This window comes from Lepisma saccharinum, chromosome 2 (genome assembly GCF_977018435.1).
Source record: "Lepisma saccharinum chromosome 2, izLepSacc3.1, whole genome shotgun sequence".
Lineage (NCBI taxonomy): Eukaryota > Metazoa > Arthropoda > Insecta > Zygentoma > Lepismatidae > Lepisma > Lepisma saccharinum.
The window spans coordinates 167,631,626-167,645,994 of NC_139230.1; the positions used below are offsets into that span (position 1 = coordinate 167,631,626).

The 14,369-nt window shown below is 38.4% G+C and overlaps 1 protein-coding gene across 1 annotated transcript in view; it reads left to right on the plus strand.

The window, feature by feature from the left end:
- Nucleotides 1–8,746: 8,746 nt before the first annotated feature.
- Nucleotides 8,747–14,369, plus strand: part of LOC145980563 (carbohydrate sulfotransferase 11) — a 63,997-nt gene continuing 58,374 nt past the window's right edge. The window contains exon 1 of the mRNA XM_083113596.1: nt 8,747–8,960. The gene's annotated coding sequence lies outside the window, so the exon portion shown is untranslated. The remainder of the gene's footprint in view (nt 8,961–14,369) is intronic.

Here is a 14,369-nt window from a genome sequence, read left to right on the forward strand (position 1 = left end):
TCACATTTCCCCACTCCATTGTCTGCGGCGACTTTGGTTCGCAGTGTTGCAACCTGGAGGGAGTGGAATCGTCTGAGAATTTTCAACGAAATTTGAATGTGAAAGGCATGAATTAGTATCCCCTCACCTACGCTACCTATCCTTACGCTAAATTCTAAATACATTTTGATATTTTCCCTTTAAACCTTAAATGAATTAAGTTATATTAGGGATATTTCTTACCATCACAAGAAATGTATGAAATAAAATGATAGAAAAATGAAAAATATATAAACGATAGAATTGTGCTCACCTTCTAAATGTTTTCCAGTTCTTCTCCAGTTTCACTCTCGCACTCATCCGAGTCTGTGTCTACCAATGAATCTGTGTCCGTGTCTGAATGGGCTTCACTAAGTCAGTCTAATTATCAGTTCATCTACACGCTCCTCCATAAGTCCATCTCTTTCAAAGTAAGAATCTTGCAGCCAAGAGTAAAGAGCATGAACATTTCAATGCTATAGAAAAGAACACAGGCAAGCGTGTTATCAGATTGACTTCTCGTAGCGATTGTTGTACGATAAACAAACGAACCACCACCCCACTTGTTTTTTTTTTTTTAAAAAAAATAAAAAAACAGGCCAATACTAGATTTTGCATTCAGAAGATGAAGTCATTCGCCCACTAGTTTCTCTTCGTTATAAACCTTAACGCACGTGCGTAATACTACAGTTTACGATCGGCGCACCGCACGCATTTTCAAAGGCCGGATTAAATAAAATGAACCACTGATATAATAGGAGCCTGCATGCACCGTCACGCTAAACAGTGAAAATCGTTTGTCATATTTGTTTTAGCTTAATTTTGCTGAGTTGGCACCACTGGTACTCTCAACGCCAGACCAGTGAGTAGAAGAGTGGTGGGGAGGATGACGTAATAGGAAGTGCTCCGCAGCGATCTGCGCATATCGGGACTTAACTTGTCAGGCTATAGTACAAGATTCAGCCTCCCATATATATATACATACATACATACATATATATATATATATATATATATATATATACACAATATATATACACACACACACACACACGCACACACACCTATGTATAATGTAAGGGCATATGAAATTCTCTTTTAGTTATGTTATCATACTTATAAGGTTTCAATTCAGTTCATTTTAGAACCCCAGCTTCATATATGTAAAAATATCGTTAAGCAATTTATGTCACATGTGTTCCATATACAGTGCCTTTTGGAAGCCATGTATTCGATGTTTTCACAGAATACTAGAGGGTGTGTAACAAGTACTTTTCTATCGAATATTAAAACTATTTGTGACGGATTTTGTGCCACTTCGTCCCTTAGCGTTATTCCAGCACTTATTGACAACTATAGTGTTGTCTACAAAGAAAATTCAACACACTCCCACCTCGCTGGCCTCCGTGGTGGAGTGGTTAGCATTGCTCGCTACGCCGTGTTCGAATCCTGACCTGTGCATGGGTGTTATTTGTGACTGTCCCTTCCTCAATTTCATCATAATCATCCTCATCCTCGCGATTAGCCAAAAGTGGTAGAAATGCAAAGTAAAATAAACCAAATTAATCAAACATTTACACCTCACTCCCCCAAGACCTTGTGAATCCAATCCAAATTTTACCAATATCTACAGCTGAATGTGAAAGCGGGTGGAATGACTGATTAGAGATTAAATTACTAACTGATTAGAGAAATCATTTAGAAGTTTTAAACCTGCTTTTTCATTCAAAGCCCCAGTGCATTGCTTTGATGCAGAATAAATTGCAACAATTAGATCAGGTGTAAGCATCATAGTGCCCTTGACAAGTAACTGGCAAACCATTGAACCTGCAGTGAGTCTTATTTATCTCGCGCATTCATCTGACTAATGTAATTTGCATACAGTTTTACTGGAGTTTTAACTTAAAAAGGTGCCGTGGTTGTTGAATTCGATATCAAAATAAGATTTTATGAAATTAATGTCGAATTCCAAGCATATCTAATATAGGTAAAAATAAGTCCTCCCCCTCTGATAAAATCACAAGTCGCACCCTGTTTTAATGTCTAAGAAACATCGCTGCTCCATTTCAACTAGGAATCATATCGAGATGAGACGAGTCGAGAATTATCACAGTCTCATCTCGTCTCCTGTGTGGTTAGGTCCTCGGTCTCGTTTGTGCTTATTCTTGTCTCGGTTTCGACTCAAAAGTTGTTAAAACTTTTTCTAGGTTTACTTCATGCTCAGATATGATAATTTGGTCTACAGTTTAAAGTGTAATCCAAGGCACTGTGCATGTGGGACCTCTTAATTACAAGGCGAGATATCTCGTCCTGACCCACGAAATATTTAGTATCAACATATATGGACGGGTTAAGGTTACAATGGTGTAAGTCACTTTAAAAAAAAAAGACTTGGACACAGAAACCAGATCTATATAAGTCAATCTGTTAACAGAAAACGTGAAGTAAATCAGATATTCATTCAACTGTCAACAGATGACAGTTTAAGGTCTAGTGATAAAGGAAACAGCTGTTGTGTTGATCATCAAAGTGAGGTGAGTCAGACTGTTTTTTTTTTTCTTTTTAAAGAAGTGACTTACACCACTGTAAGTATATTGTGTATGTCACCACTCAAAACTTTCACAACGTATATATTCCATGAAAGCAAAAACGTTCACATCTTGTTTCAACTCTACGAACTGTCGAAATACGGAGTTGTATACTGAATATATGAAACCGGACAGCACAGGCTCCCAATTGTCACTACTGGATTTACTTTGCAATTGCAATATACAAAATATACGACTTATTTGAAAAATCTATAAGATATACATTTAGTATGTCTGAATAAGACATAGTAATTTAAATGTATTTTTTAAAGTAATTCTTCAAATATGATACGAAAGTTTCGAACGAAGTCGTGTCGGACATCAAGTATAGTCTCGCTTTGATTCTGTAGAAATTTATTTCAATCTCGTCTCAAAACTTGAGAGGAAAGAGAAACTTTTCTTGTCTCAGTACCATCTCTATTTTCAACAAATCTTTTTCTATAGGTTTAAGTATAGTTTTCCGAACACCCTCTGACAAAGTTATGAAAATAATCGGTGAGGTACAGGAGTACATTGTACCCCCCAAATTGGTCTGTCGTTTCTCGTCTCGTTTTCGAGACGAGACAAGAATAGTGGAAGCATTTCGTTTCGGAAAATTCCATTTGAAAAATTCAAAAGGAGAGAAGGTCAGCCACGTACTCTTCGGATGCAGATTTATATATTATCTTCAAATCGACGCGACCATTTCATTAGAAAAGTGTACCCCCCTTAAGCAAAAGGATCATCGTCTGCAGCGTGATTTTCTGAAAGTAAACTTCATCTGAATACATCGTTCCACATACATTCTACACAATTTTCATCTCCTTAAAAAGGTTTCTAAGAACACAGATTATTGAACTATCTAATAGCACAATATCGCAGAATAGGTTTACAATGCTTTGAATTCCTGTGGTAAGGAAGAAAATACTCATAAACAATATATATTCTTTTGCATTGAGCGATTAGAAAATAGGTTCTGCCTGTCAAATTATCTGAGGGGGCACAAGGGGTACAACTGGATCTATAGTTTTAGGGGGTACAGTAACCCCCTTCAAAAATTTAGGGGGTACAATGCACCCCTGTACCCCCTGTTCCTGCGCCACTGATTACAAGGCGACGACGCTACCACACCGCCATCGGGAATGAACCTCTTCTGCCACTAGTAATGGCGATAATGTGGATAAATGATAAAATGGTTGATGATACAAACACCAGGGTGCGAAATCTTGGTTGGACATGGAAACTTTCCCCCAACAACAATCTTGCCCTTAAAAATCCCCCACCATCAAAACTTTCCGGAGGGGAGAGTTTTTGTTATAACAACAAATGTCGTTGTGAGTGTTGAATGCTTTCTCCCTCCCTCCCTCCCTTTCTCTCTCATTCAAGATATGATTAACAGATCTACACCAATAACAATATTTACGCACAATAAAAGTAAAATAAGAATACAAGACAAATATAACTATGACATTTAATTGATTTATATACATAGTAAATACTGAAGAGAAACTTAAACATGATAAAACTGTTTCAACTATTTCGTAATTTTTTAACACCTTTAACCAGTTAGTGATGGAATTTATTTTCTACTTTATAAATATCTGATATATGTAAAAGTTACAAATTAATTCCTTTTTGTGTATTTAATAATAGTGTATTTTTAAATAATTTACTTTTATAATGAATAACATTATTTGTGTGTGTATATATATATATATATATATATTATATATATATATATATATATATATATATATATATATATATATATATATATACTGCTGGACAAAGAAAAACGGACACTTGCATTTTTTGTAATAACGCATAAATTCTGATTCGAAGGCTAACTAAATTATTGGAAATATATTCAACAGAAAACAAACTTTGAGGATGTTCTACATACATTAATAAGTTAAATTAGAACAAAAACGAAAGTTACAGGCAACTACCAAATTGAGAGCGTAATTCATAAGTAATTGCAATTCCGATGTCAAATATTAAGGTGTCCGTTTTTTTTTTTTTTGTCCAGCAGTATATATATATATGTATATATATATACAGAGCATTTCGTGACATTCGCTACGAGACTCGGCGGCAAGCGGCCTGGCGTCAGCGTTTGTCTTTCCCGGCGAACGGAGTCCGCGACAGTCTGTTTTTTTTGGCTCTCCCTGCCTTCGCTTTCTTTCCCTTTCTGTTGACGTTGCAGACTGACACCAGTATAACCCTCCCTCGGAAGTTGTGTTGTGTCGTGTCCGTGTGTTGAAGATTGTGGCTTACTATGGCACCACAAATGTTTACATGACAACAAAGGATTTATCTTGTCGAGTGTTACTTCAGAAAGAGGAATTGTGGAGAAGTGCGACGACGTTTTGCAACGAAATTTCCTGGTGTTCCCGTTCCACATAGGACCACTATATTAAACCTCGTAAAAAAGTTTAGAGTAACAGGGTCAGTTCTGAATAAAAGTGGAAAGAAAAACCCACGTGTACTTACTGAGAAAAAACTCGATGAGATAGGACAAAGGTTAGAACAGTCTCGGCCGACCCTGTGGCACATCGCGCTGCGACGCCAAGGGTCCTGGGTTCGAATCCCGGTCGGGCTTGGTTGTTTGTGAATGTCCATTCATCAATTTCATCATTTCATCACTCATCCTCATCTTCGCAAATTAGCCAAGAGGCACAAAACGCGAAGTAAAATAAACTAAATCAAATCAAATCAAAAGAACAGTCTCATCGGAACTCTCTCCGCCGCCTCTCACAAGAAACGGGTGTTTCAAAAACCCTCTAGGTCCCTCGATTTGTCAGCCTGCGATTTTTATTTATGGGGAAATCTAAAAAGTAAAGTATACAAAGACAATCCGCGCACCATCCGCGAGTTAAAAGAGAGTATTGTACGATAAATCGGGATAATTTCAGTAGACGAACTTGCACGTGTAAATGCCAATTTCCTTCGGAGATGCCAGGAATGTGTTGCAGCAGAGGGACATCATTTTCAACACCTTCTGTAGTCAAGGTTAGTACACAATATGAAAACTGTAATTTTAATAGCCTACTCTACCGACTGTCGCGGTACCCATTCGCCGGGAAAGACAAGTTCTGACGCCGGGCCGCTTGCCGCCGAGTCTCGTAGCGAATGTCAGGGAATGCTCTAGTATATATACAGGGTGTCATTTTAATGGCGCCCACGGACCACGGAAATGTATAGAGGACATCAAAACAAACAACTTTTTTCAATAACATTTTTCTCGTTGGTGCATCAGTTCGGCGCTACAGTCGTTCAAAAAAGCACGTTTTGCCGCCTGAATGCTGGTAACCACAAACAACATTTGATTGCATTTGTGACGTCATATCCCGTCGTAAAGCGATGCATTCCAGGGTTGCCAGGAACACACACATTCTGTGAAAAATGACATCTCTACAATCAGCCATATTATGTACCGTAAAACAAAACGAGAAAACACGTTCTGTAACCTAACAGGAAGTAAACATACGATACGAAAAATGGTAGAAAGAAAATAGAATTAAAGTGGAAGTGGTCATATCGAATTTTGTCTCAGCTTACATGTCAAATACTTGCAAATCTACTTACCGAGTTGGCATCTACAATTTAGTCTATCCACTTCGTCCTTCTGATACTAGTTGTCTGTGACACACTGAACAGATGGCAAAATAGAAATGAAAGAACTCAAAATTCCAAAGGTAAGCAACACATAATATAATGTATATTCAGGGCATTACGAGGCAAGTGGCAAAAATGATTGAAAACATGGGCGTATATATAGTTCACGTAAGGGGAGGGGGTTCAACTTTTGGTATGATTAGGGTTGCTATATTTCATAAGTGAAAATCCGGGACACTGCTGAGCGGAAGCTTGTTGGGGATCGGGAGGGAAGGGGGTGCTGGATCCGACAAAGTTGTGTGTATGTACAGTGGGATCCATGAGTATTATCGTGCAAATTGTCCATCACCATGTTCGTGCACTTTATTTGACCCATTAAGATCTTCAAGAATTAAAAGAAAACTCAAAACAAGCAGTTGACAACTTCTGCACCAGCATACATAAAGATCAATCGCTTAAAAACACACAGGATATAAGATAAAAATTAATGAAAATAGTCATGGACAATTTGCACGGTAATACTCATGGATCCCACTGTACATATCCATTATCATATTCTTTACACTTAAAAAAAATCCACTTCGAAGTATATAATTAATCTTGAAATTCTTTTCGGTGTCATAATGATATAAGCTGCTACCACCCAAGCACTGACTGTTTACAGTAAAGAGCTTACTATGCAATGGAAGAGATTTGCAACTGAAATTCAGTGCTGCTAGCAGACGTAGGAGCTATCGTGAAGTTTGACTTTGCAGTATCTTCTTGTAACTTGATAACTCTTGTATTATTATCGAGAGGGAGCGGTTCAATGTACACCTGCCAAGTTTCATGGAAATCGGAGGGGGACACAGGGGTCAGATCCCCACTTCAATTTGTCCTCATCTTGACATTTGAGGGGGGTATTGCCCCCTAAACCCGTTTCTTAGCCGAAACAAAAAAACACTATTTGTTCCATTTGGCCCCTCTATACACCTGCCAAGTTTCATGAAAATCGGAGGGGGACACTTAGAAAACCTCCCTCATGTGTTTTGCTGTCTCTGGTCATAGCCCGCCCCCAAAGTTTACAAGAGAAGCAAAGTAATACATTAGATCCTCGTAAGCAAATTATCTGGGATCTCTGCCCCCACATTGTTAAAATGGGGGGGGGGAGCTCGATCACCCCCAAGCCCCATGGGGTCGACGCCTATGCTACGTACAACAGGGATTGAATTTTTAAATTGTTAAAACAATATATCTTAGTAATTTAAATGTAATAGGTTTTTAAGACAGTAAATTAAATTTCTTGCCCGACTTCGCGACCCACCAAACGCCTCCTCGGGACCCAGCAGTGGTTCGCGCCGCTTAGGTTGAGAAACGATGTTTTAGTCCATGCTTATTCACTGCTCTACAAATAACGGAACACACAAAACAATACAACCCGCGACGCGAGCTAACAGTGAAACATTGTTTTTTGGAACGATCTTTCTCAAATTTAGACTTGATTTTCAAGCTAACTCCTAGGCTTTTATAAAACGGGACAAATAGTGATTTTTTTTAATAACATCAACGGGACAACCGGGACACGCCTCTGAAACGGGACTGTCCAGGTCAAAACGAAACGTATGGTCACCCTAAAGAAAAATTTACGTGTAATATTATCAATAACAGGTTTTAGAACATCATTTCCTTGCCTCGATAATTATTTCGTTAAATTATCTTTACAATATCTTATTTCACACAAGGAAACCCATAATCTCATTTCATCCAGTGTAAATCGAAAAATTTCGACGGGGGCACGAGCACCCAGAGCCCGCTCCCCCTAGAAACATGCCTGCTCAGGTTGAATTTGCTATCGTAAGTTGTACAACAATTTGTATTAAATACTCAAATTGTGGGGTTTTAAAATCTAATTCTCCGGCCACAAACATTGTTGAAGAGCAGATATATACATAATTTTCTTTATGACATTTGAGATAAACCAATCAATATGCTAGTTTTCCGTATTGCGAAAATTTGATCGAAGTACGGAAATCCCTCAGGGATATAGAACATTTTTCTCCGCCTTGCTTCGATAACTATCTCTCGTTAAATAATCCTCACAATAATTTATTTCACACACACAAAAGCCAAAATCCTCATTTTATCTAGTGAAAACCGTGAAATTTCGAGGTAAGAGCTCAAGCTCCTGAGCCCCCTTTTGTATCCATGCCTGTCCCAGGAGGAACTAATCGCAGAAGTGGCTAATCAGCGTTGCAGCGAGCGTTCCAGTTAAGTCACATACTCTCTGGTGATATATAAAGTTCATGGATGCAGGGCAATCATCCGTACCCCAGATCCCCCCCGCTAGTTACGCCTAGTTATTGGCGATGATTTCCGCCCCAATTTAGCTCGCTCTTATGGGGCTTTGGTCGTTTGCCTATTTACGTCTGCTGGGCAGAGTTTCAGCATAGAACTATGCAATGGTTTCAGTCGTATCAGCCGGTAAATTGCACTTGCCACTCTAGTGACATCTTTGGTGCGTGGTTACGAGGAACTATAGTTCGCACAGAACGTTGTATGAAAGACCGAACGTTTGAGTTAAAAGACGGCTGGGACTCGATGATCACTTGGTTACTTGTTTATGTTCGCAAAATAGTGGCCGTGAACTTGGTGTATTACTCATTCATGTGATAATTTTATATGTTGAGAATAATATGAACTTAGTGAGTCTCTGTGATAGTCAGAACCTGTTTATTCCCATGCAAAGCGCGGAAGTGATAGATTCCTGACAGTTAGCAGGTAAATCGCAACTTTATTTATTGTTCTTTACGAGTACCGTTAACTAAATGGATAACATTGGGTCAGACGGCACACTTTATGTACCTGTAACTTCTTTTATGCTCCATCGCATATAAAGAATTCAAGTTAATGATCCTGTTAAAGTATTTGCAAATTTTCGTCAATGCAAAACATATATGTTTCACGTCTTAAATTGTCTCACGCATGTTGTAGTGCTTAAACGAACGTACATGACCTTCATTTGCACATCATATGACGAGCTTTAGAAAAAGGAACCGTTAATTTTATCATGCTGGATTGAATACTTGGTGTTTAGTGAAATCCAATCTGTCTTTGATGAAAAATGGATGATGTCCTTGCACTTAAGGACGTAAGAGTTTGCATGTGTTGACATGTTACTCTTAATATTGGATGGTATACGGCGACCAACAAACCAGCCGGTTTCAAGGAGTATTCTATGACAAGAGTTGGTGCCACTTTCGACTAGACTAGGAAATTTTTAAGATAATTGTGAGGATGTGTTAATATGAATGGAAAGAGGAAGAAGTAAGAGAGCTAATTCTAAGCAGCAAGAAAATAATCATCTTAAAATTTCTTTTTCGTAGTTCACTTTAGAAGTGTCTGACGAATAACAATAAATTGACAGCTTAAGTAGGAGAGGCCTAACTTTCGATTGCTGAATGCTAATCTCATTATTATGCATATGCTTGTTCTATGCCATATGAATTTGCTACACATGCATATATACACACATGCTGTGGAGACATGACAAAGAATTACTGCATCTTTCTTGCAGAATGATTTTTTGTCCCATGAAATGTTTTATACAGGGTAGTCAATTTCAATAGTGCTACAATCTTTGGAAGATTAGTAAATGGTAATGGTTCCGATTGTGTTATGATTTCTCCTAGCACAAAGACTAATTATCATAGAATTTTGGAAATGATTGTCACACGAAATTTGAACCTTCCTTAAAGTAATGAGCACTGTTTGGACTCGAAAAAGAAGTTATTCATGTTGAAAAATACAACTTAAAAATTACCTTACACAAGCATGCATACTTCCCATGGAGAAGATATTCTCTGTCGACAAGCGACAGTAAATATCGTAGAAGCATGGGAATGAATGTAGAAGTAAATCGGAACCTTAGTAGAATGTATTTACGGACTTTATTTTAATGCTAAGAGAACCAAACCTAACCTGCGTAACCTAACCATGAAAGCATATATTGAACAAAACCTTAAGTAATTGCTAAAACTCCGCAGTGTGTGTTAACAGGCATACATCGAAATCGGACCATGTAAAAATTGCATTCATAGCATGATGAAATCTGAATAAAACAAAAGGAACTTGGGCCGATTAAATGTTATGCACAGTTCTGTCTTCCCATCCCCCCCCCCCCTCAAAGAGAAATTTATTCATTCCGTGGCCCAAGTTCTGATTGTTTAATTTTGATTTCATCATGGTACTCAGGCATTTTTTACATGTTTCTATTTCTATCTATGTCTGTTAACACATACTTTGGAATTTTAGCAATTACTTACTGCATGTTTGCTTTAGAATAGTTTTTTTTTCCCTTCCATATACTCCTACATGATTCTCTTTTTACCACCAACCATTTGTTTACTGTCATCTTGGTTACAGACTGCCAATCTGCCATCTATAGCCCCATCTAGTTCGCTGAACTTTTTGACACTCTGTGTAGTGCAGGTGTATTCCAGTGTCAGGGTGGTGCAAGGAAATTATGTTCAACCAAGTAGATGGAAAGTGGTGTTCAAGTTCAGAAGATTCAACAAATGCCTGTCTGCTGCTTTAAATGTTCATTTGATTAGTTAGCACTCACCGCGTGACCATACACTACACATACACCGACCCAGAACGTAGTGCAAATGGTGCAGACCCCAAATACACTACGACTCCAAATCGACGGACTAGATGACTTGGTGTTGCACTGTCACATCTGGGGTGTGAAGGGGTTTTGTAGTTAGGTTTAGCAGTTCAGGTTTAGGGCTCTTAGCCTTTGAATAATGTCCAATAATGCATTCATAGTTGAGTTAGGTGGTCAATTTAGGTCCCTTAAGCATTCAAATAACATTCCTATGTGCTTTCAAGGTTAGGTTAGGCTGACTGACCAGGTTTAGCACTCTTATCATTACTGTACAATAATTTCCCTAAATGCTTTCAGCATCTGATAATGTTGGTGCTTGTCTCAAGCATGACTCCCCACAAGCCTCATGTCAAAATCCAGCATCTGTGGAATGCATTGTTGATGGGAAGCAGAATTCTTTGCATAAGGTATCTACTTTTTCTAATAAAAGGGACTTTTTGAAACTGCAAGCAGTGCTAGTTACTTTCAGGAAACTTCAGATTTACTTTCGCAAACATTTCCACTAGTCTGTGATGCTTTCCTTTCTTCTATAAATGAAGAATACCTTGTCAATGGGAAGCATGCATGCTTGCGTAAGGTACTTTTTACATCTTTTTTCACCAATAAATTGCACTTTGCATTTGCCTATTCCACCCGTCCTTCTTATTTGCTTATACAATTGTTATTATTATTTTGAAATCTGATAACACAGTTTCAGCAGCTAAAATTTGTGAGAATGATGATTTCCCCCAACTAGGTTTTAGTAAGCATATACCCCTTTCTGCAACTTCAAACATTAAATTAAATTCTGGGTTCGATACCCGGTGGAGGCACATAGTGGTTTGGATCCCACTTTAAACTGTAGATCCAGTCCCGATTAGCCTTACTGTGCATAAAATGGACTTAAAACACCAATTCAACAACAATTAAATTCAATTGATTTTGAAAAGTTGGAATATTTTCTCCATCCTCAAGAGTTATGAAAAGCATATAACATACAGTCAGAGAAATTAGCATAATATGCTACCAAGTATTGTGACTTCTTTTCAATGTATTATGTTTTTACGTAATCTGTATGTCTCTCATATTTTATGTAATCTATATGTCTCTCATATTTTCCTGAGCGTAAAGTAAGATGCCGCGGTGGCTCAGTCGGTAATGCATCTGACTACCATTCTCAAGGTCCCGGGTTTGATCCCCGGCTGGTTCAAATCCGGGAACTTTTCTAACGATGGAAGTGGCCCCGGTGCCCACCCAGCGTCGAATAACATGGGTACCTGGGGGAAACCCTGGGGGGTAAAGGCAGTCAGGGGCGTGATGCTGATCACATCACCCCCACTCACGACCGGATCAAGAAAGTGTGGGGCGTTACCCCCACACCCCCTATACGCCTTCATAGCGTGGTGCTAAGCACAGGGGAGCACTTTACCTTTTTTAGTATTGTGACTTCTGTTCAATGTATTATGTTTTTACGTAATCTATATGTCTCTCATATTTTCCTGAGCCTAAAGTAAGATGCATTATATGTATATTTTTAAAAGTATGCATGTTGTAATTTGCTATTTGAATGCTTAAAAATATTATCCTTTAATGTTGCACAATGCCCTAATTTCTTTTACCATATGAAAACTATTGGTTAAATATTTACATTCTTGCACATTCCATGAAATTCGAAACTACAAACTGAACCAGTGACTGGTTGTGTACCTTGAAAATGTTGACTTTTTAAAATTTTATTTAATTCACAGATTTCAGTGTTCAAGCTAACATAAAATTTATTTCAAACTGTGGAAACCGCAAATAACAGAGATGTTTAGCTCTGAAGTATGTTGAGCGTTCAGCCAATAATATGTTTCACCTTTCTTTTTATAATTAAATAATTGTTGAAGGCATACACATGAATCCAAAAACATGCTGACATTCCAATAGTATTAATACCTAACACTCCTCACTAAATACAACCAATCACATCCAAAAGAAAACCATCATCATGAAATACACATACAGTCCATGAAAATCTTAATTTACTGCTACATAGTTACAAGTATGAAAAGGATATTTGTGGATGCATCAGTATCTGTGTGACCAATATTTATCCAATTTGTTGTAAACAGGAGTACAATTTGTTAGGTATCATTTGCTTTTTTGCAAGTACATGGGGGGTCACCGGCACCATATAAACCAATACAATGAAACGCAAAGTATATTGGATGAGTTGAGTTGGTATTTTAAGGCCATTTTATGCACAGTAAGGCTAATTGGGACTGGACCTACAGGGTTTCTGTTCCGATCGCGGACCACTCAATTTCGCTTATTTTGCAATTTCTACACATGACCCCCAAATTTTAACTTCAAATTCGTGATTAGGAGGCCTCAATTAGTGAGTATGCGAAATATTACAAAAATCGGGGAGGGGTCCGGTATTGTAAATTCGCTACGTCCGTCATTTGATTTGATATTGAAGTGAATGATTTGCACAGTTAATTTGGACTGTTTGGTGTGCAAGAAGAGTCAAGTTGGTTAAAGCACTGGATTTGTAGTAAAATCACAGGCTTATTGTAGGTTTGATTCCCACCACTGGGAAAAAAAATCGCCTGAAGACGAGAGAAGAGGTGTTCTCTCAACATAGTGTTAGAATAGTGTATGTGGCTAGGGATGAAGGTGCAGAACGTTTGCTTCCTGGTGTACTTCACATCTGGTATCCTCCATCTCCTGGAATGCTCCGACTTACTTAGGAGAATTCCACAGGAGACTGAGGTTACAAAGTACAGTGAATTTATCTACTATTAAGCGAAGGGTGTCCTGAGGCAGGTCTCCTTTTTAGTTATGAATTAGCTGGTGCATCATTGACAGTAGCAGCCAATGCTGCCACCAGGAAGCAGGGGTAAGTGCTGGCACATCCCTTGGCCACCTACCTTTTTCCTATTCTCTGTTCGATCCAATTAAAAGTTAAAATTATCAATCTTCTTCTTATTACCCAAGTGCTCTAATTATCATGGTTGGCGAGGCGATTTAAGATGATATAGTATAAAAGCTCTAGGCAATGGATAATGTCCAATTAACAATGCATGTGGGGTTAATGCATCATTATTAGCCCTGCATGTTGTTGAATTTCGTACATGTGGGTGGATAATGATTCATTGTTCCAAGCTAACAATAGAGTTGGCTGTGTAGGACAATAGAAATGTACATACATTTTGTAATGGAAAATACGAGGAGCGCTCAAAAAGTAATGCCCCACATTTTATTCTCATTACTGGTTTAAGATATCGAAGTGTCCTGTTCCTCAGTCCGACTGTGATGCTTCCTTAGTTTGTGTGCAGAGTTTCACGTTTGACCGATAGGTGGTAGCAGTGTAGCGGTGAGTAAAGATGGCAGGTCTGTGTGACACGGAGAGCAGTAATTGAATTCTTGGTGGCCGAGAACGAAAGTGTGGTGAATATTCACAAACGGATTGTGGGCACACCATTACGAACCAGAGACAAAGAAACAATCGATGGAGTGGCACCACACCCAATCGCCAAGGAAGAAGTAGTTCAAAA